Here is a 22670-nt window from a genome sequence, read left to right as displayed (position 1 = left end):
TTAAGCATCTGGCTCTTGAGCTCAGCTCAGGTCATGATCTCAACAGTTCGTGGGATGGAGCCCCGCGTCGGGTTCTGTGCTGACAGCGCAGCCCCTGCTTGGGATTCTCTCTCTCCTTCTCTTTCTGCCCCTCGCCTGCTCGAGCTCTCTATCTCTCCACATAAATACATTTTTAAAAACTGTTTCAAAAACCAATAAAATAAAATACAATCCTTGCCCATGCCAGAATGTCCTGCCATCTCCCACGTGAAAGGTCAGTTTCCAAGATGGGCCATTCTCTACTCCACCTAGATAGAGCTACTCCATTTGTGAACTTGTGAGCTGTACAATCCTGTCAACATTATCTGGGTGTGTTCCTCAAACATAACATATTCCTGAACCCCACCTGAGAAGTATTGAATTTCAGCGTCTGAGGAGGACAATGGGAATCTGGTCCCACTGAGCACGTCTGGGTGATTCTTGTTCACACTCGTGTTTGAGAACCACTGTTCTGTGTCTAAGAAAGTTTGCAGGGATGCCCTAGAGTTGGGCTGTTTATAAATTTTTTAAATGTTTGTTAATTTTTGAGAGAGAGAGAGCGCAAGCAGGGGAGGGGCAGAGAGAGAAGGACACACAGAATCTGAAGCAGGCTCCAGGCTCCGAGCTGTTAACACAGAGCCCGATGCAGGGCTCCAACCCATGAACTGTGAGATCATGACCTGAGCCAAAGTCGGATGCTTAACCAACTGAGCCACCCAGGCGCCCCAAGAATCGATCTCTTAAAGTTAAAACGGCAGTAGATACCATTGGCAGTGTGGATGCTGGGAGCCCCAGATACTGAACCGGTGGAATGGGGAAAGGGGAGGCCCTGGGATTAGGAGAGAGCTTGCTTAGGGCATAGGAAGGGACTTGAGAAAATAATTCGGGTGTGGAAGTGACCCACGAGAAAGACTAGTCAACCCAGGAGATAAGAACCAGCAGGAGGCTTACAGACGGCGAGGGGGTGTGACACAGAAAGAGGGAAGCGGGCATGACTGACACCCTGGTACAGAAAAGACCAAGGGTCAGGGCTCCGTCAGAAGCCTTCATGTGTGAATTCCATAATCACCGTAGAGACACGGCTATATTGTGCTATGAGACACAATCTCTCCATCTCTGGCCTTACAGATTTCCCAGCCTGGTTGAGGGACAGACTTAGAAACATACAAGCATGACATGATATAATAATCACCATGCTACAAATAGATGCAAGAGGAAGGCAGAGGAAGGACATCCAACCCAGAGAAGGTCAGTCAAGAAAGGCTTCCTGGAGAAGGTGATGTCTGAGCTATTTCTGTGTTGATTGGAGTTGGCTGAAAGGAAAAAAAGGGGGGGGGGGCAGATCCAAAGCCCTCATAAGATGGTAGAAATGAGACTTACATAAATGTCTCGCTTCAATCAAAATTGGCTTGGGTAGTGGGGGGGAGACTAACATAATTTTAGGAGGGGAGGGAAAGCCTCAGTGGGCCCACATGAAAAGAAATGGAGAAAGCAGAGTAATTCAAATACTGCAGTTGTTAACAGTTACCTAAGGACATGGACGGCATGCTCAGCAGGACTCAGAGGAGATTAACGGCAGGCAAAACATCAGCAAAGGTGCATCGGGCAGAACTCTGGTGAGGGACTAGTTTTTATATTGGTCAGGTTGCATCCAGAAGGCAACTTGCTCTGTGAAACGGTCAGTGTATCTGATCCCACTGTCTTGGATGCTGAGCCGCCTGGGAGGAGTTGGCTTCAAGGGGAGTTCGTATTATTAGGCACATAAAACCAGCACGTCCCAAATAGTCTTTCCTTGAGCAATGATTTCCTACAGGGTCAAGGTTTCTTTGAGCACAGAAGACACTATATAGGTTGGCTGCACACTAACTCCTTGATCAAAATATTTAATCAAAATAATCTTCCTGCTCCAAGTTAACGCTTCCAATGTTACCTAAAGGTAACCTTTAGAAGAGGTAACTTCCAAGCGTAGTATTTACTCTGAGTGACAAAGTGTGATTAATGAAATCCAGTCTACTATATGGAGTGAGAATACAAGATGAGTATTCAGATGGTTACCAGCAATTTTAATAAACTTTTGATGTGGTTTGAACCATACGTAGAAAAGGGAGCAGTTTCTTAATCCATAGACATTTAGAAGGTCCATGAGTCCGCCCTAAAAATGCTCACAGTATTCCGAATACATGTACATATATACACTTCCCCTCTTAGGAAGTGAATCAGCTTCTATAAACACAGTCTCAAAGGTGTAAGTCGTGCACACCCATTCACACACATGCACACGCACACACAGCTAAAAGGTACGGATTTAAGGGAATGGGATTAAGTAATGCATTTGATGTTGACAGTCTGACAATGCCCCTACTTTGGTTTGTGTGCAAAAAGAATTATTTTTCTCCGAATCTTGTCTTGGAGGCGTCTCCTCTAAACCAGGGTTATTCTTCCAGTCCCTTTCGGCTAAGCAGGCTGGGATGGGATGGGATGGAGGTGAGTAGGGTCAGCACCGTGCCACATCCAAGTGCTCCAGAGACAGCCAAGTTTGATAACTGCCCCATAGGGAGAAGTCCATAGGGACACCAGAGTTTGGCAGGGTGACCTAATGGAGCTGCTTCTGGGTAAGAAATAGAATTAAGTAGACATCAATTGAAATGCAAAATGTTTGATTTGCATCGGATGGAATACAAAGAGTCCTTTATGCACATTTGGTACCCTTGCACAAGTTGATGCTGATGGCAAACACATTTGGCATTTGCACACTCGGTGTTTGCAAAAAACGGAGGCATTCCCATTCTGCAAACAGCCCACAGATACATTAAATAACCCATTTCGTGATGGACATCTGGACTCCTCAAACCTGCCAAAAGTGGATGATGGGCTCACTGCTGCCTTCCAGCTTTATGGCGGGGAACGGTTCCCTCCAAACCTGAAAGGCGTCACTCCACAGCATGGCAGGTGGGGGTCTCATCTGTCCACACACAGTGCACACATTCATTTTGATTTTAGCCTTGTCCAAGCCGCTGGCCGCATATATGGTAGCTCACACACCTGGGCAGGAATGAGCCTTGTTAATTAAAGCAGCAGGCTGTAAGGTGGCCTGACGCCTGTTTCTCTCTCACTGCGGTCGCTTGAATGGTGGCTATAAACGCCTGATGTCAGATACATGGGTAAACAGGAAGATCTGGAGGGATTCTTTAATTTAGTATTTCATGGGGAAAAAGAGAGAGAAATAGGGAAGGAAAAAGCAGGCTTGGCTGAACATACCATATCCTACCCAGTAGAATGGAAAGCAGAAATCATTTACTATGGAGTTAGCTCAAGCATCATTTCCAGCCCCCCACCCCCATCCACCCCCAACAAAGGAAGTGATAAAGTCCCTGGTCAGGTACGCTCAGGATAATTCACTCCAACTTGCTCTGGTCTATATGTCACTTCTCTTCCATCATCTTTTGTGTGCTAAACTGATCCCAGCTGCTGCGTTTGAACAGCAGAGAGAGCTTGAGTTCGCCACCTAGTGGCCATCAGCGTGGCTACCCGCCTCCCGTGTCGTCCCAAACCTGGGGCTGGAAATCGCCTTGCTCTCTGTGAGTCGTTACAGTCCCAGAGCTCAGATATCAAGGTTTCCTTCCCAAGTTTCAGTTCAAATAGAAAGGTTTAAAAAGGAAGAAGAAAACCTAGGATAACTATAAGTGATGGCCACTTGACCTCATCCTATCTAATGCACGGTGTACAAATGAAACATAAAACCCGATGCAGAGGAGAAGAGTAAGGGTTATTCTTAGAGGCCCACAGTACGAAAAAAGTAGGCAGATGTGTGTGTGTGTGTGCGTGTGTGTGTGCAAGCATGCATCTAAAGTCACAGAGGCAAAGACTCTGTGACTACAATTAAGTTTCCTACTTCCCTCCTATGTAAACCTAATTTTTTAATTTTTGTGCACGTATGGGTGGCCTCCCAATGCATGCACTATGATAATCATGAAATTAGGGTAAGAAAGGTTGAATACCTACCATGTGCTAGGTAATTTGCATTCATTATTCATCGCAGTACATATGACCCAGGCTTACTATAGACTTTAGGGTCTATACAGCCCAATCTCTACTTCCTATGGATTCCTCAATCAGAAAACCCCCTCAGTGATGCTTTTCAAACTCCCTATGGAGCAGGACTTCCTCTGTAATTATTTTATGCATCCGTAGACCAATGTTTGTATTTAAAAATAAAAGTTACCAGGAAAAATAAAATGTGCAATATATACAAGCCCACATAATATTATTATTAGATTTGACAGATGTAAAAATTACTATGTCAAATTCCTCTAAATTCTCTAAAAGCTTACTCACAATTTCTCTGTTTGCTACCCCTGTAGACTAGTAATAATGTGTAGGCAGGAACTGGTCCTCAGACTGCCTGCTGACTAGAGCTGATCCACACAGTCCCTGCCAAACATCCTCACTTTCTGAACATTTTTCATGACAGGGACGACCCACCTCACAAGACAACTCATGCCATTGCTGGACTGGTCTGACGACTAGAAACCAAGTCTGCTCCTCCATGTTCGTTGGCCAGGGTTCTACCTCTGACCCACACTCAACCAGACGTGTCTCTGTTCAATCATGGCTTTTTAGGAATCTGATAATAACCACTTTATGACCAAGTTCTGACTTCTCTTCTTGGTCTTGAGTATACACTGCCCACTTAGAGTCTAGACTTCAGGATCTTTCCACCAGAGGACAATGGTGGGAGTTTCCACCCCATCGACTTGCTTCTCTGCCCCCTAATCTCTGATTCCTCCAGAAGAGCAGGGAAGAGTGACCTGCTGGCTCAGGACACAGACATTGCTTGGCCACGTCTACGATGGACAAGCCCATTGTAGAGTTCAGAGGCAAGCATGCTGGAGTCACTATCATATGCTTTGCTCCCCTCTTGCTAATAGGAAATAGAAGGGTCAGGGACTGTCTGGTTTCACAAGGGCAGTCAGAATGGTACTGTTTTCTTCCATAAACGTGGAAGTCACTGCTCTGACCTCTTGTACCATGTAGATGGCCAGATATGGGAGGATCCATTGATTCATATTCATGTAGAGAACTTGCCTAGAATCCAAGTTGAAGCCAGATACTCCAAGACAGCTCTCCTGCAATCCTTCATGGAGGTTCCTTGGCCTGGACCTAGCCAGTGGCAAACTTGTAGTCGAGTTTTCACTTGTTCTGCCTCTTGCCCTACGATATTGTGCCAATTACTCAACATCTCTGTGCCTTCATTTCCTCCTCTGGGGTGAAAAAAAAAGATGGCACTAGAAGAACTTACTCACAGGGAGCTATGGCAATTAAATGAGATTTAATAGGATAATACATCCATGCACTTTGAACTTCTCTTAGTCTCATGAATAAGTGCTTATGATGATTTTGATTTTAACATATTTCTATTGGCTTATGGTTTCCCAAGGAACTCTCAGAAAAGGGGTTTGAATGGAAAGGGTATGGATATTCTTGGAACTTCTCATCGAAATCAAGAAATACCATCATGATGACACACCCCTAAAATTTAGACTGTGTTACAACCAGCAAGAAGTAGAAAAGGAAATTCACCTTTCTGGTTCTGAAGATGACCTTTTCTGTACAGTTAGCCCAAACGCATATTAGTTGACCATGGCGGTGGTGGTTGCAGAGGTGACTGATAGTTGCTTGAGCTTATTCTCTTATGAAAACATGAGAGTTTTAATTCATACTGAGATTTCCACAAGCTAAACCACCCAAAGCTTTTGTGTTTTCCTAAGCGTATATCCTCATTCTGTAGCTGGATGCTGTTCTTGGAGGGATTCAGTGTGGAATCTTACGTGTATTCCTAATGAATTTTATCTCAGATTTGGCCCACTGCTTCCAAACATCATAATTACTATTGAAAAGACATGTCATCTAGTCTGGTTTTACACACCTTATTGGTTTAGCCACAACACTCGTTTTTTTAGCCATAAAACTCTTTTGTAAGTGAACTCCAAGAAGCTATAGAGATCATCATGGAGCATTCTGGAAGGGGAGGGGAGCAAGGTCTTGCCCGCTGGACTTCCCCATCAGCCACTGGAAGTACTTCATGAATCCCCCACAATCTGAGAAGAATTGTAACTAAGCTTCAAAGAAGCCTGGCTGTTATTTTACCGATGGAGAAACTGAGGCCAAGAGAGCATGTAAGGTTGTCCAAAATAATGCAGGTAATTTAGAGCATGCCTACATCTATTTTGTCTCTATCAAGAAAATGGAAAATGGAGTATCACCTTACCTTGGGCCAAACTCTTAAATGTCAGGATCTGTCAGCTCTGGAGATTTATCTACGAACATGGGGTCAGAGCCAAACTCTGAAAGGTTAAGCCTTTAATCAAATCACAGAGTTGATCCCTTGCAGGTCAAGTGGATTCCTATAAAATGTGCTCACGCGTCATTAACCACCTATCCAATTCTGTATATGTGCAATGCTGGTCATTTAAATGGGATTTGGTAACGAAAATACCGCAGAGAGGAATGGCTTGAGTTGGGACCTCAATGCAGTGGCAGTGTTTTCTTAGGTGTTTATGACTTATTCATAAAGGTCTTGTAACTCTAGCTTTGCTCTTACCCAGTATGTCTACTGCTTCCCAGCATGCTTGCTGGCTTATAAATAAGACAGTTAGCAAAGTGAGCAGGTGAGAGGCTAACACAAAGCCTTAACATATGCCACGTAATCACCTTAGGAGTTTGATATGAATCAATTCATACAACCTTTTCAACCACCCTTTGAGACTTTGAGGTGGGTACTTGTGGTGGTGGTATCTTAACCGTTATATATAATAAATACATTCTTTCCCCCATAATAAATTTCAGAGTCTGCAAAAATGTTTCAATTTCATTGAAAAACAGAAGAAAAAAATGAACATCTAGGTTGAGGAAACTGTCTGCCTATATAATATTAGTATCTTTGTCTTTATACCGACAGTCACCAAATATGTTACTGAATAGTTTCGGTGGAGAAGGGGCCCACAAAAGTCACAGGTGACCTAGCACACACAGACAGGACTATGAGGTAGACGTGTGACCACGTTGTAGAACACAAAACCGGGGTCCAGGGAGTTGAGTTCCCATGTCCCAGTTCCCCACACTGCACTGACCAGCCTGCACTCACGTGGAAGGCTGCGAGCTCCAAGGTCAGTGGCCTTTGCTACTGATGTCTCCCTGGACATGGCAGGAAGGTTCTGTTTTGGAGGTCCCTTCCAGGAGACACACATAAATGTGCCAACCCCAGCTCAAGACCCAAGAGCTCCAAGTGCCACCCGTTCATGAGATATAGGGGCAGGGAAGCACGCAAGCATCCACGGCTACAGTTTCGCTTCTACCGTCTGGAAAAGCAGGAAGAAAGGAAAGAGCTAGAACAGTTGTCCTTAGCAAGAAGCTTGGAGCTGAGCAAGCATTCCCCATCTTCAGGGTCTTTGTTTCTCTCAAGGAAAAAAATATATATATATTCTCTGCCCACACTCCAGCCCAGCTGTCTACAATGATAAATGATGGGCCTTTCTTTAAATTTCCTTTCTGCTCAGCATGAGGACTGGCCAGTGTGGATATGCACTCGACACGGATAAATGGCTTTGGCAAGCCCACCAGATTGTCCACGTGGCAACAGATGGTCCAGCTCAAAGCTTTTGTTGTGCTAATGTTGGAACTTGCTGCTACCTGAAGCAGGTTATCATTTCATAAACAATGATGCTGCCACTGCTCTGTGGATAAACTGTTCTTTCTACTTTGCAGGGCCCACCATGGGTGCTGACAGCTTCATGATGGGAGAGGAGAGCCCCTAGTCACTCAGCTGCCGTGGCAGGAGAGGAAAACTTAATGGGCTGAAGAAAGCGAGGATGCAGTCTGGCTTTGGCTTCTCAGCACGGCCACACGGACATCTGAGTGTCCACCCCGAACTGTGGTCAGTGAGAAGGTACCAAGTTTCCATTTTGTCTAACGGTCAAAAGTGACCCTTGGGGCACCTGGGTGGGTCAGTCAGTTAAGCGTCTGAGTTCAGCTTGGGTCATGATCCCATGTCGGGCTCTGTGCTGACAGCTCAGAGCCTGGAGCCTGCTTCAGATTCTGTGTGTGTCTCTCTCTCTGGCCTCCCCCGCTCATGCTCCGTCTGTCTGTCTCTCTCTCTCTCTCTCTCAAAAATAAATAAATGTTAAAAAAAAAAGTGACCCTTAAAGACAAACTGCACCCTTGGAATTTACTTTTGCATAGATTCACTTTATAGTCCCTTTCCCAGAAAACGTAATCATGAACGGCTAGGAAAGAGATTAAGATGTTCAAGTACCTGCTATGTCCAAAGCACTATAATAACATTATTATTACTTAATTCTTGTTGGTGGTAGCAGTAGTAAATAACTTTAATAAGGAGCTTGTTAAATTCCAGGCACTGTGCTGAGCTCTTTACATAAATTATCTCGTAATTATTTCGAGGAACCCTTGAGGAACTGTGCAGCGGTGTGCTGGTAAACCCGTTCTCACAAGGGGGCAGTGGAGGGCGGAGGCCCGCTTTGTAATGTTTGCTGATTTCTGTGATGTCGCTATTCCCACCATAGCCAAGTTGAAGCTACCAACTATTTAACCACCTGCTCACAAAACTCCCAAGTATTCAACCATCAGCTCTCGTGAGCCAGTGCAGGTCGGTTCCAGAACATTGCTGGGACAGAGGTGCAGAGAGGTGGCTTGCCCAAGGTCACCCAGCTGCTAAGGGACAGAGCTGAGGGGTCCACCCAAGAACACGGACTCCCACCCATCTCTTGCGTGTTCCACTCTACAGACACATGCCGTTATTGCACTTCACTTTGCTGCTCTTAACAGATACTGTGGAGTTTTCTGGTTTTGGGTGTGTGTGCGCGTGTGTGTGTCTGTTTTACAAATTGAACTTTTGTGATCATTCTGTGCCGAACAAGTCTATCGGCACCATTGTTCCGACAGCATTTGCTCACTTCCTGTCTCTCTGTGTCACATTTTGGCAATTCTCACCATATTTCAAAACTTCTTCATTATTATTATATTTGCTACATTGATCTGTGATCGGTGGGTACAACTTGCTGAAAGCTCAGGGGATGGTTAGAATTTTTTAGCAATAAGGCATTTTTAAATGAAGGTATATACATTTTTTTATACCTAATTCCCCCTTGACAGACTACAGCATAGCATAAACGTAGCTTTTATAAGTACTGGGAAGCCACACAATTCATCAACTCATTTCACAGTGATACTGACTTTATTGCAATAGTCTGGAGCCAACCCCACCATGCCTCCTAGGTAGGTCAGTACTACCCTAAGGCCGTGAGTCCATGAGCGATTTTAACCCACATGACAACTTTATGAAGCAGGCATCACTGGAGACCACCGACCTTCAGAAGTTAAGGAACCTACCTGGTGTCACGCCCCTACTCAGGGACCATACTAGAACTCAGACCTGTCTTGTCTGAGCCCACAGCAGAGGCTCTGGGCCAACTGACTGCTTCTGGTGCCAGCTGACGACACATTTAAAAAGCTGGAGTGAATATTTTTCACATCTTAGTTTGCCCTTGGGTGGAGAACCTCAGAAACAAAGACAATAAATATCCCAAAGAAATCCCCATCTATCGCTGGAATTTTAGGCGTTGGTCATCACGGGTGATATTTTAAGGGCCAGCAACCTCACTCGCTGCCTCAAATCTGACCACAAATGTCCCTCAAGAAAGTGGATCAGAAATATTTGCTGGTATACAAGAGACAGAGGTATAGAAAAAAAATCCTAATTTTGTAAGGACTTTCTGGGCAGAAGAAAAAAGGGAGGACAGAATACATTTCATTTCCATGAGTCCCGAGTGATTTTCAGTGGAATCAATAATAAAAACATCACTTTGCTCACGCTAATGCAATCATTCCTAATGAAACCATACAAACTTCCTCCCACCACTGAAAGCCAAACCCCTATTTTATATATGGTTGATTCTCCGTACTCCATTCAAACCGTGGCACCTTGGAGGAGGAGTAATTTTTAGGTACTTGTTTAAAAGCCTCAAAAACACCTGCAAGTACAGTGCCCAATATTTAAGAGATACTCTTAAGAGTGCCCAAACTCTCCCATTATTTGAACCTTTTTTTTTTTTTTCCCCCCTCAGAGGAAAGCACAGTTTCCCCAAACACAAGGTCCACACCTGGGCTTGTTTTTGTCCGCTTTGCTTTGTCTCCCCACCCCAACCGCAACCATGAAATCATCAGATCTGCCCCTGAAACACTTATCCCCCCCACCAGTTCCCCACGTGCCACACCTTCCAATGATGGGCCTGAAGCGAAGGAGGCAGGGTTGTTAGGGATGAGGCTCCACCCCCTGGGACTGTTCCCCAGGATGCAGGCCCCACGTTACAGGTACTATCAGAAAGTAGCAGGCTGCAATGGAGGGCTTGTGAGTTATGGCCGTGGTCACCAGATCTTTTTCTGTAGCATCCTGCATGTGTAGGTGATAAATCTTAGGGACCCGGGGGAACACAGCCGGGTTTCTCTCCTCTGGCCCATTATTTTTCTCCTACATCATTTAGAAAAGTGCAGGTCTGGACCTTCTTTGTTTGTTTGTTTGTTTGTTCATGAATGTTTTCTTCAGCTTCATGCCAATTTTTGGGCATGTTCAGTTTTTGCAATGGAGCATGCTTTTAGAACCTGACTGACATAATAGAAGATGAAGGGAATGAGTCAAATACATCCCTTTGTTCTCTGGGAAAATGACAGTGAGGAAGTCCAACCATATACAGTTCATGCTTGCAAAGGAAGCAGGAGGAAAAGAAAGGAAACTACCATGAGCCAGGATCTACGCTTTGCTCTGCAAAGGCTGAAGCACATCATGGGGGTCTAATGCCTCTACACAGCTGGTCAGGTGTCTGGGCTCCGATCCCAGCTCCTTTGCCATTGGGGGCCTTGGGCTCCTGATTTGATTTCTTCAGCTGTCAAATGGGTGTAATACTAATCCCTACTTCACAGGAGTATTTTTAGTGAGACGGAGTTCACACAACATGCAATTACCCATTAAAAAAAAACCAAAACAGCGGCATTAAGTACGTTGAGAATGTCGTGCAAACATTCATCACCTCTGTTTAGCTCCAAAACATCTTCATTACCCTCAAAAGGAAAACCCAGACCCATTAAATAGTCACTCCCCATTTCCTCCTCGCTCAGCCTCTGCCAACCACTAATCGACTTTCTGTCTCGATGGATGTACCTACTCTGGACATTTCATATAAATAGAATCATACAGTATGTGACCTTTCGTGTCTGGCTTCCTTCACTTAACTATAAAATGTTTTCCAGGTTCACGCACGTTGTGATGGACAAAGTATCGGCACTTTGTTCCTTTTTACGGCCAACTAATATTCTGTTATATGAATATACCACATTTTGTTCGCCTACTCATCCATTATGGGTATTTGAGGGCTTCCATATTTCTGCTACTGTAAACATTTGTGTACAAGTATTTAGATACATCTTTTCGATTCTTTCGGGTTTATACAATCAATTCACATTACGTGCTTTAGTTGTAATCTATGAAGTCACAGCAAACACTGAATTAGCAAATACTGAGTCCTTTTCCTAGGCGAAATATATAGATACCTATCACACTGATTACAGTTTGTCCTGGTAGATCCTGTTTTCTTTATTTTACACAGGAGAAGATGGGTCTCAGAGGTGCTAAGTGACTTCCCCGAGGCCACCCCACTGTCCCCAGTCGACTGGCCCCAGAACCGGAGCTTCCAGCTTTCCGAGGCACCGCCCTTACCACCTGTCTTCGTAGATGACCAGAAGACACAGCAGTGTCACCTTGTTTGACCTCAGCTGGGAATATACCAGGTGCGCAATTTAAATTTTTGTCACTACACGAATGTCAGCATGCCTGACCCCCCAAATTACCAGGAGCGTTGATTTGGGGCTTACAGATTAACTTTAGTGAATAGGCAAATTTGCAAACACAGAATTTGCACATAAAAAGGATCAACCATACCCAAGAGGGGAACCACTGGGTCACATGGTAATTTGTGTAGCTTTCTGAAGAACCACCAAACTGGGTTCCACGGTGGTGGCACCATTTTGCAAGCCTGAAGGATTTTTAAACTCAGATTTCTGTTTATTATAAATAACAGAACGATGAAAAGCTTTGTGCGTGAAGATTTATGTAAATCAATGATTACTTCCGAAAAACTTGATTGAAACGGAATTGCTGAATCAAAGGAGTTTTTAATACTTTGAGGACAGGTCAATACGTTAATATTTGTAAGGCACCGAGAACAGGGACCTGGTGAATAGTGTTATTATTTAGTGCTAATTAAAGAAATTAAATATTAAATAAATCACGCCAGGTTCAACTCTTTCCCACTCCCGGGAGAGGAGCACACACATAGCACAGGTCAGTCGGGGAGACAGGCACACCGGGCAGGGGGAAGGGGGTGTTGGGGGGTCTGATACCGAAGAGAAGACGGTCAGCCGTGTTCCAAGGCCAAAACTGCCCTCAGCCAGAGAGGACACTTCATCTTTCCCATTTGTACACAGACACCTGGTGTGTGTCCACCCACTCAACATTTACTCCAGAACTGAATCTCTCCTCTGTTTAAAAATTCATCATTTTGTTTTATAATGAACTAATAATATGGGTTCGTTGCAGAAATCTGGGGAAACACAGTAAGTGCAGTAAAGATAATATGACTCACCTGTGATCCCACACCGTTTTCTTCTGTTCCACTCCTTTTCTCTGTTTAATGCAATTAAATTCATAATATGTGCGAGTTTCTGGTACAGCCAGTCTCCACTTGACAGTGTATTAGCACATAATCTGTGTCACGTAAAGTCTTCAAAATCCTGATTGGTAAGTAAGGCCTGGAGTTTCCCCGTGCGTTTATACCACACCTCGAGTGTTCTCCCACTGCTGAATATTGTTTCCAAATGTCTGTTATTATAAACAACGCAATGATGAATCTCCCCATGTAAAAGGGTTGATGTAAATCAATGATTATTTCCAAAAATGTTACTGAAATGGAGTCACTAGACCTAAGGTATATGTTTTAAAATTTTTTAGCGTTTATTCATTTTTGAGAGGCAGAGACAGAGCAAGAGGGGGCAGGGCAGAGAGAGAGGGAGACACAGAATCCGAAGCAGGCTCCAGGCTCTGAGCTGTCAGCACAGAGGCTGATGTGGGGCTTGAAACCACAAACTGTGAGATCATGACCTGAGCTGAAGTCAGGCGCTTAACCGACTGAGCCACCCAGGCGCCCCCCAAGGTGTATGTTTTAATATGCGTATATGGTGCTCAGGGAATAGTTTTCTTTTTAATGTTTCTAAATGCTTTTATTTTCTCTAGCCTAGACCAGGCTTCTTTGTATACTCACATTTGATACGTGCCTCTTTTTTGAACAACTCTTACTTTGTCATTCTATAGTCACTAGTGAAATATTCCAATTAATACCTCTCTCCCCAAGTGGAGTATAGACTCCACAAGGGTAGGAACTGGATCCATTCACTCCCATGGATTTCAGCATCCAGTAAAGTCTGGCACATCGTAGTGCCCAGGAAATAGTAGAGGCATGAATGGATACATCACCCACTGACTTTTTATCACTTTTCACTCCCACTATTGGTGACGAAGATAAATGTTTATCAGTCCCAACATCTTCACTTTCAATATAGCCGGGCTTATGATTAGAAAAATAAGGTTCTTTTAATCACTGAACATTGACATCCTATTATTTTATTGTGCATTTCTTTAAATACTAGAAATGTGACAAAATTCCCTATTCTTGTTTGTTATTACTTTTTCTTTGGTAAATACTAGTTTGTGTTCTTTGCCCTATTTGTTTTGGTTCTTTGCCCAATCACCTTAACACAAATTCAGTCCATATCTACAGAGTATCTTTATATTGAGTCCCACACTCTTCCTGATGCCTTTATAAAATCCATTCATCAGGCTCCCGTGGGTAAGGTGCAAACATTGTGCTATTAGCATAGGAATCCCATATCAATCCTCTCTTTGTTTCTCAAATACGCGTTTCACAAGGCTGGGGGGTGGGGGGTCTCAGGGAGCAGTCAGCTGGTGCTCTCTGAGCCTTGAGTGTCAATCTCTTGGGATGAACATGGAAAAAGAAAAGTTGGGAGAAGCAGGCAACCAACTGTGTTCCACTTTTGTGTCTCACACTCCAATGTGACCTGGGCTCAAATCCTAACTACCACATCGCAAGCGGTAGGACCCCAACAAGGAAGTTAGTGCTTTTCCCTCACATTTGTAAAATGCGGAATAATAGGCACTCATAGATTGTTATGAGGATTCAATGAGAAAAGATGAGGGAAGGAGGAAGAGAAGAGGGAGGAAGGAAGAAGGGAGGGAGGAAGAAAAGGGAGGAAGAAGGAAGGAAAGAAGGAAGGGAGAGAGGGAAGAAGGAAAGGAGGGAGGGAGAGAAGGAAGGAAGGAAGGAAGGAAGGAAGAAGGAAGGAAAAGGAAAGAGAGCATATTCTCCTCCTCATCAGTGGCTAGTGTTTGAACGCTTTTCATGTGCTCAGTGAGTTGCCTCACTTCTAGGGCAGTCTATAATCCATCACTGTTGTCTTCCTTTGGAAGCTGTTATGAGGAGTTTTAACAGTCTCGGTTCTCTGTTTGCTGGAAGCTGATGGAAGAACTCTCCTTATCTCCAATATTAGAACTTGTAGAAAATCGATATGAGGGTATAACATCCTTCACCATCATACTTGGTAATAAAGCCTAACTAGAAAATGTGCAGAAACTTCATGCGTCTGGTGCGTTTTGCCGGTTTGTGAAAATCAACCCGGTGTAGCCAGGAATGATTCCCCTCATTGATTGATCAAAGCATAAAGAGGAAGGGGCTGTACATCAGCCCTCATTAAAAATGGAAACCTGGTCTCCAACTTCCAACTTGAAAACCTGACCATACAGAAGTAGAAAGTAGAGGAACAGGCCTGAATTTTGTTTTTGTTTTTGTTTTCTTTCCTCTCGCGTCTTTTAAGAAACATGCTCTAAAGACAGACCTCTTAATGCCAGCGGAAAGCCTTGCAGTTCTGAGCCTTTTATAAATGACATTTGTCCAATAGTCTGATTTACTAAGCATGATTGAAAACAACACTCGGACCACAAGTGATACCCGGGAAAACACACACACACACACACACACACACACACACACACACAACAAAAGCATTAAGAAACAAGACAGCTTTCCAAAGCTATGAAAACTTATCCAAAAGGAAATATATCACTCAGATATTTACAAAATTGCCAGTGCAATTCAGCCTTCTCAGTAGCAACGATTTTTATGTCCTAAAGAGAGTTTGTATCTAGAGGTAATTGTGCTCTGCCGCAGTTCGTAAGCCTGGGCATTTACGCTGGCAATTCCAGATTTATAGGAACAGAAAAAATTTCCGTGCATGATATACTGTACAAATTGTATGTAATAACCACAATAAAAAATTTCATTAGGCTTGCTATCACCAACCACCAATTCCCTGGGGAGAATTTATGTGCAAACTTCAGTTCCGTTTACCATCTGGGATATTCTTTGGAGGATGCATAGCCCCAGGTTCCTCAGAAAAGATAAGGGGGCATATATATATCCTCTCCTCTCCTTGCCTTTGGGACAAGCGTTTTAGAAAAAGAAGGCCTTTGTGTCTGGAGGAGCAGAAGTCTGCAGATACCCTTCTGTGGATTTGCTCACATCCCCCACCTACCCTGAGATCCCTTTAGCAGCTGTCCCTAAATTCCGCAGTTCTCAGATCTGAGCACTAAGTCCTGATGCATATTTTATGTAGTCCATCACTGAGATGTGGATGCAGATTTCCATAGTTATAGGAGAGGAGGCAGGAATTGGAAAGACAAATTGGGTCATCTTCTAGTTTGCAGCTGTGAAATCCATTTCAAAATTGCAGGCTTGCAGACCTGAGAGGCTTCCCTGGACTCGATGGAGATATAATCATGGTGTCGCCAAGGAATAGCATTCCGGCCTGGCAGTGTTTCTGGGCATGAAGCATATGTCCTCATAAAACGTCCTCTTTATGGCCAAAGCTTCTGTGCATATGCTGCAAACAGCAACAACCTGGGTCCTGCCTTGGGGAAGGGACTAGGAGATTGAACATCTCACGGCTGCGTTGCGGTTGATAACAAGGGCCTCCTCCCCACTGCGTCCGCCCCAGCCCCTCTCCGCCCGTGTCCTGCCGACAGGCACACGCCAGGGTCTGGCATCGCCCTTGCCACTGGGTCCGTAGGATGGGGCAGGCATGGGTCCGAGTACATCCTAGTGATCTCCTTGGTGGCTCCAAAAGGGAGGGGTACATACAAGGGAGGTGGTATCGAATGAGGGCTTTTAAAAAGCACGTGGGGAATCTTCTCTAACGGGTTCACTGTGGATAGTCACCTCAATCGGTTTGTGTAAAGTTGCATACAAGGTTCCCATCCCCACACTCCCGACTTTGTGCAGGGGACCTCATTTCACTCCGGTGGTAGGTAGGATTGCCCCGCTTTAAAAATCAGGAAAACAGGGGCGCCTGGGTGGCTCAGTCGGTTAAGTGTCCAACTTCGGCTCAGGTCATGATCTCACAGCTTGTGAGTTCGAGCCCCGTGTCGGGCTCTGTGCTGACATCTCGGAGCCTGGAGCCTGCTTGGGATGCTGTGTCTCCCTCTCTCTCTCTGCCCTTCACCAATCATGAACTCTCTCTCTCTGTCTCTCTCAAATATAAATAGTTCTAAAAAATTAAAAATCGGGAAAATAAAGTTTGGGGCCTGCAGACTTTCCCAAAGATAGCAGAGTACCTGTCTCACACCAGGTCTGGTGCTAGGCAGTGAGGAAGTAGACGCAGACAGGATGGAGTCTCCGGGGCCTACGGGGATGATGATCTGGGCATGTGCATCACCAAAAGTAGAGATCTATGCATTACTATTTATGGCTTCTGTCTGCACAGCACTCCTTTGTGCCGAGTACTTTATTGGGAATGTTTTGTCCATTTTCACTCTTAATCCTCACAACTCGATGCTTCTGTGTGTTGAAAAAGACGAAGTCAAGGCTAGCATGCTGGGGTGGCTTGTCAAAGGTCACAGAGCTACAAAGGGGCAAAGCCATGATTTGAGGGCCGAGCCCTCCTCCCCCCCAGGCTGGGCTCTTCTTCCTGTGTCACAATGCACTGCCTTCATGTCCAGGGAGCACCGAGTCTCAGCATCAGCCAGGATGGATCAAGAAGGCTCCAAAAACAGTATCTCATTTTAGGAAGAGCTAAGGTAAGTGGTAAGTAATCTCTCAATGTGGAATTAAAGAATGCACACACACACCCCAAGATAGCCAAGTTCCTGGCATCAAATGGTCTAGATTCCAATCTGAGCCCTGCTGTGTCGCATCATGCAAATTACTTAACCTCTCTGGATTATACTTCCTGTTTGTATAATGGAGCTAATGATAGTATCCATCTAGGACTGCTGTGTGTATTAAATGGACATTTTCAACAAGGTAAAGCATATGTAAATTATTTTGTCTTCAAAAAGTTACTAATTTTAAATAATCAAGACTTCCAGGAAGGAGCCTAGTGTTTAAAGATCTAGCCTAAACAAACACTTAGGTTGCCACGGGAGCCCTGAAATAGGATGTCTGAGGGAAGAGAAACAGAGGCAAAGGTAGCTTTCTCAAAAGGTTCACCAAATATGGGGTTTGTATACAGTGGTCTGAGCACGGTCACTGTGTAAGAGAAGACCCTTGAAATGCAGAATCTGGGTAAGTTCTGCCACGATTTACTCCACACCTACCGCTGTGCAAGAATCAGTATTTGACTATGAGGACAACAGAAGTGAAGTGAGATACTGGCCCCCTCTCCATTTAATGGAGCTGACATTCAAGGGGGGAGGACAGGCTCACGCATGAGTCACCACAGCCCAGGGCAGCGTGAACATGGCCATGGGAAAACCTACGTTACACCTGGAGAAAGGCCAGCGCATCATACCAAGTAACACAGGGGTGGGGGTGGCGAACAGAGGCAGGGAGGCAGGTAAAGGATGTGACCCAGATGTCAAGTTGGAAATGTACAGTGGGCCTCAAACCAGAAAAGGAACTGAAAGCCGTGCTGACAGATTTCAGCTTTACTCTGTAGATAAATATGGTTGAAAAGCGGAGGTGCTTCCTCTAGCGTGATTAAGAAAAATAAATATTAGTTAACATTTTTCTATTGCAAATGACGAGAAACTTAGCCAAAAAAAAAAATTTTTTTTTTTTAAGAAAGTTACTTGTTAGGATCACCAGAAAACAAGAATGCTCTGAATCAGAATGCTTCAATAATATTATCACAAACTTGTCTCTCTCCGTATCTCAGCTCTTACTTCTCTATATAGCCTTTATCTTCAGAGGGGCTCATCCCAAGTGGCGGTAAAAATAGCCACAGTACCTCTAGGCTTATGTTCTACCTGCTTAATTAATCCCCTTGTGGAAAGAGAGAGCTTCGTTCTTAACTGGGGACTGAATCTCATTTGCCTGGCTTGGATCATTTGCCTATTTGTGAACCAATCATCAAGGACAGGACGATGGAATGTTTTGTTTGGCCAGGATGGGGTTAAGTAATCACCTCTGAAGTAGAAAGGGAGAGGCAGTTTATCACTCTTCCCCCAACCACAGCGAAAGGAGGTAGAGCAGGGTTGGTTCCATAAAAGGGGAATAAATGAAAGGACGTGTATTGGTCAGCTAGGATGTGTCATGGCTTAGTAACAAGTGACTCCAAACCTCAGTAGCTTAAAATAACACCTGTTTATTGCTCATCACACATGCCTGCTGTGGTTGGGGGTAAGGGACTCTGCATGATGTTATCTTCACTCAAGCTGAAGGAGACTGCATCTCCAAACTTACGCGATTGCTAAGCTACGAAAAAAAGGGGTAGTTTATGGTGAATTTCACACTGGCTGTGAAAAGCTTCACCTTGGAGGCCACATGTATTACTTACACTTCAATTTTCTTTCCAAAGAAAATTCCATGCCCACACCTAACTTCAAGGGGTAGGAATATGCACCCTGCCATGATCCTAGAATGGTGGGATTCTGGAAATACTTGTATGAAAAGCACCAAAAGCTAACACAGGCAGATAAAGACAACATTTAAGTCCACTGCAGGAAGACAACTGGTTACAGTAATGTATCAATGCAAGCATCATACTTCTAAAAAGAATTATGGTGTGTCTGTGTATATGATTGTGTGTGAGAGATAGAGACATAGTGATGAGCCCATGTATTCAAGCTCATGCTGATTTGAATCATTCCTCATTGAGCTAATACTGCCTTTGACAGTATGAGTTTATTGACAACATAGAAATCCATCGGGTTATTAGAACTTTTTGACAACCTCTATTTCAGAGACACAGGAATGTTGTGGCAATGATTCATTATGAAGGAATTAGCCAGGAAAAATTCTTTCTCTAAAATAATAGCATGTTTCTCTTTTTATAAAAATAAAAAACAATCATTTGACATTTTGCCTGTTTTAAATTTTTTTTATGTTTATTTATTTTTGAGAGAGAGAGAGAGAGAGAGAGAGAGAGGGAAATAGAGCATGAGCAATGGAAAGGTAGAGAGAGAGGGAAACACAGAATCCAAAGCAGGCTCCAGGCTCTGAGCTGTCAGCACAGAGCCCGACATGGGGCTCAAACCCACAAACTGTGAGATCATGACCTGAGCTGAAGCCGGACATTTAACCGACTGAGCCACTCAGGCGCCCCAACATTTGCCTGTTTTAAAAAATATCTACTCTCTCCATGCAAAACTATTTAAAGTCAAGTGGTGTCTACCCTTATTCAGCCAACCATTGTCAAAGGGGGAGCGGCCTATTCACTCAGAATTTATAAAATTCAACCACATCGCAAATTTTAATAGACTACTTTGCCCTTAACCTGTTTATGACTTGTAAGTATGTAATATTTAAATATTGGTATTAAATCTGGAAATAATATTAATTTCTGCTCAATCCACTGGTGACATGTAGTTAAGAAATGGTGGAGAGGGGCGTCTGGGTGGCTCAGTTGGTTAAGCATCCAACTCTTTTTTTCGGCTCAGGTCATGATCTCATGGTTCATGGGATTAAGCCTCGCATCAGGCTTCATGTGGACAGCGTAAAGCCTGCTTGGGAGTCTCTCTCTCCGCCCCTGCCCCGCTTGTGCGTGTGCTCCCTCTCTCTCAAACCAATAAACTTTTTTAAAAAAGAAAAGAAAGAAATGGTGTCGAAATGTATACAAGTCAAGTTTTCCTCATGTTGGTCCAAGCGTACTATGAGCATCCTCACTGCTGCCCATGAGGCCTAGTTTTGCTCATGGTCGGGACCCTCACAGCTTCCTCTTAGGACCCATCTTGCTGTCCATCAAGGCAGACACTGCCTCCCGTCAGAGTGAAGCTGCCTTCTCCAGAATTCCACACCCAGTTTTAACAGGACCCACTGGGAAAATTACAAAATGGCACCCCATGCTTAGTACTCTTTACTGCCATCTCTTGGAAGTTGCTATAATGATGCAAATCTGTAACAGCCATGGTGGGGAATGGACCCTGGTGTTGAGCTATACTTAATCTGCCCAACCAGAAACACGTAGTCCTGAGGCTACCCTGGACCTACTTCTGATTGGCCCCATCAGAAGGAAGCCATATTCCTCATCACTCCACAGCACAGCCAGCCTGTGCTGTCACTTGTCTGATACCCCAATCCCTGACATCTGATTCACCTTCCAGTGACTCTGACTTCAAACCCAGTTGACCTGTGGTAGTGTTCCTGAGACCTTAGCCCCTCGACACAAAGTCCCTAAAAAGCACTTGCTCTTTCCTTATCAGTGAATGAATGAATGATAGAAAGAATGACTGAGTGAGCAGGTACAAGCAAATGAGCACTCATCCGTGTGAAGGAGTAAGTAGATAGTGGCTTGGGCACACCAGATTCAAAACTCCACAAATATTTCAGCCTCATTTCTCCATGTGTTTGCTCTACCCTGGTTCTGCTATTTCCATCTTCGTTTCCATTTCACCTGTGATTCCTCAACTAAGGCTCCAACCTCCTGGCCGGACCTCTGAGCCCTACTAAGGAGAGCCCTGCTCAGCAGAGGCCGGGCCCTCCATGCTAGTGGCTGTATGCTGCCCCTCTCTGGCACCAGACGGTACCACAAGCTTCCTCCAAAATGTGGGTCTGACATTAACCGTTTAGGTTATAACATCTCAGCCCTAGTGTTAAAAGAGCTCCCGAGTGGGTCTCGCATTCGCAGCCAATAAACCCAAGATGAGGACTTAAAGAATGATGGAGAACCATGGTCGGGGGGAATAGGCCAGCCCCCTATGGCCAGGGGCATGTACTGTACCAATGAATAAAATCACTAAAAGTTAACATTTATTGAGCACTTATTCTTTGGACGACCCTCTGATAAAACTTTCCCATATGTGATCTTGCATAGGCCTTCCAACAAGCCTATGGGTACAATGATTATTCCCATTTTATAGATGAGAACATGGTAGGTCCAAAGAGGTAAAGGGAATCACCTGAGTTCACGCCTTTGAAATCTGGCAACACCTAGACTCCAATCTCACACTCTCAGTCCCAAATCCCAGTCTCCCAACCTGTGGTTAAGACTAATTTAGGGTCACCTGGGTGGCTCAGTTGGTTAAGAATCTGACTTCAGCCCAGGTCATGATCTCATGGTTCGTGAGTTCGAGCCCCACGTCGGGTTCTGTGCTAACAGCTCAGAGGCTGGAGCCTGCTTTGGATTCTGTGTCTCCCTCTCTCTCTACCTTTCCTCTGCTCATGCTCTGTTTCCCTCTCTCTCTCTCTGTCTCAAAAATAAACATTAAAAAAAAATTTTTAAGACTAATTTTATTTTTTTTTAATTTTTTTTTAAACGTTTATTTATTTTTGAGACAGGGAGAGACAGAGCATGAACAGGGGAGGGTCAGAGAGGAGACACAGAATCTAAAGCAGGCTCCAGGCTCTGAGCTGTCAGCACAGAGCCCAACGCGGGGCTCGAACACATGGACCGCGAGATCATGACCTGAGCCGAAGTCGGCTGCTTAACCGACTAAGCCACCCAGGCGCCCCTTAGAAGACTAATTTTAAACAGGATATGAAATCTTGTGGCAAAACCAGCATAACAATTTTCCACCTTTTGTTAGAAATAGGATTAAGCTGTAAAAGATCTATTGTTCTAACACAGAGCTAAAACATTGTATCTTTTCTGCAGAGATAAGTTGCACATTTGCACATAAAGAAGATACCATTCAAAAAAAAAAAAGTTAAGGGGGAAACCCGTAATTCCTCTAAGGACCTTGTGTTTTAGAAATCTCTCTTCCTTCTTTGTTAAAGCTACATAATATCCCACTGTATCTATAATCCACATTTGGTTTATCTATTTACCTGTTGATGGACATATAGGTTGTTTCCATATCTTAGCTACTGTGAATAATGTTACAATGAACTTGGGAGGAGAGAGGAGAGAGAGAGAGAGAGGACACAAGTGAGTGAGGGGCAGAGAAAGAGAGAGAGAGAAAACAGCAGGGCTCACCTGAAACAGGACTCGAGCTCACCTGATGTGGGACTCAAACTCATGAATTGTGAGATCATGACCTGAGCCGAAATCAGATGCTTAATGACTGAGCCACCCAGGTGCCC

The 22670-nt window shown here is 44.3% G+C and overlaps 1 long non-coding RNA gene across 1 annotated transcript; it reads left to right on the top strand.

Moving 5' to 3' along the window:
• The first annotated feature begins 893 nt into the window (after positions 1-893).
• LOC144614743 (uncharacterized) lies at positions 894-12682 on the top strand. The gene is made up of 3 exons (XR_013552811.2): positions 894-1266; positions 7783-7963; positions 11694-12682. It is a non-coding gene; the product is annotated as an uncharacterized LOC144614743 (long non-coding RNA).
• Positions 12683-22670: the final 9988 nt, after the last annotated feature.

The sequence above is a fragment of the Panthera onca genome, chromosome E3 (assembly GCF_046562875.1).
Source record: "Panthera onca isolate mPanOnc1 chromosome E3, mPanOnc1 haplotype 2, whole genome shotgun sequence".
Taxonomy (NCBI): Eukaryota; Metazoa; Chordata; class Mammalia; order Carnivora; family Felidae; genus Panthera; species Panthera onca.
Note: the sequence above shows the minus strand (reverse complement) of the source record. Positions and strands in the feature narration are given on the sequence as shown.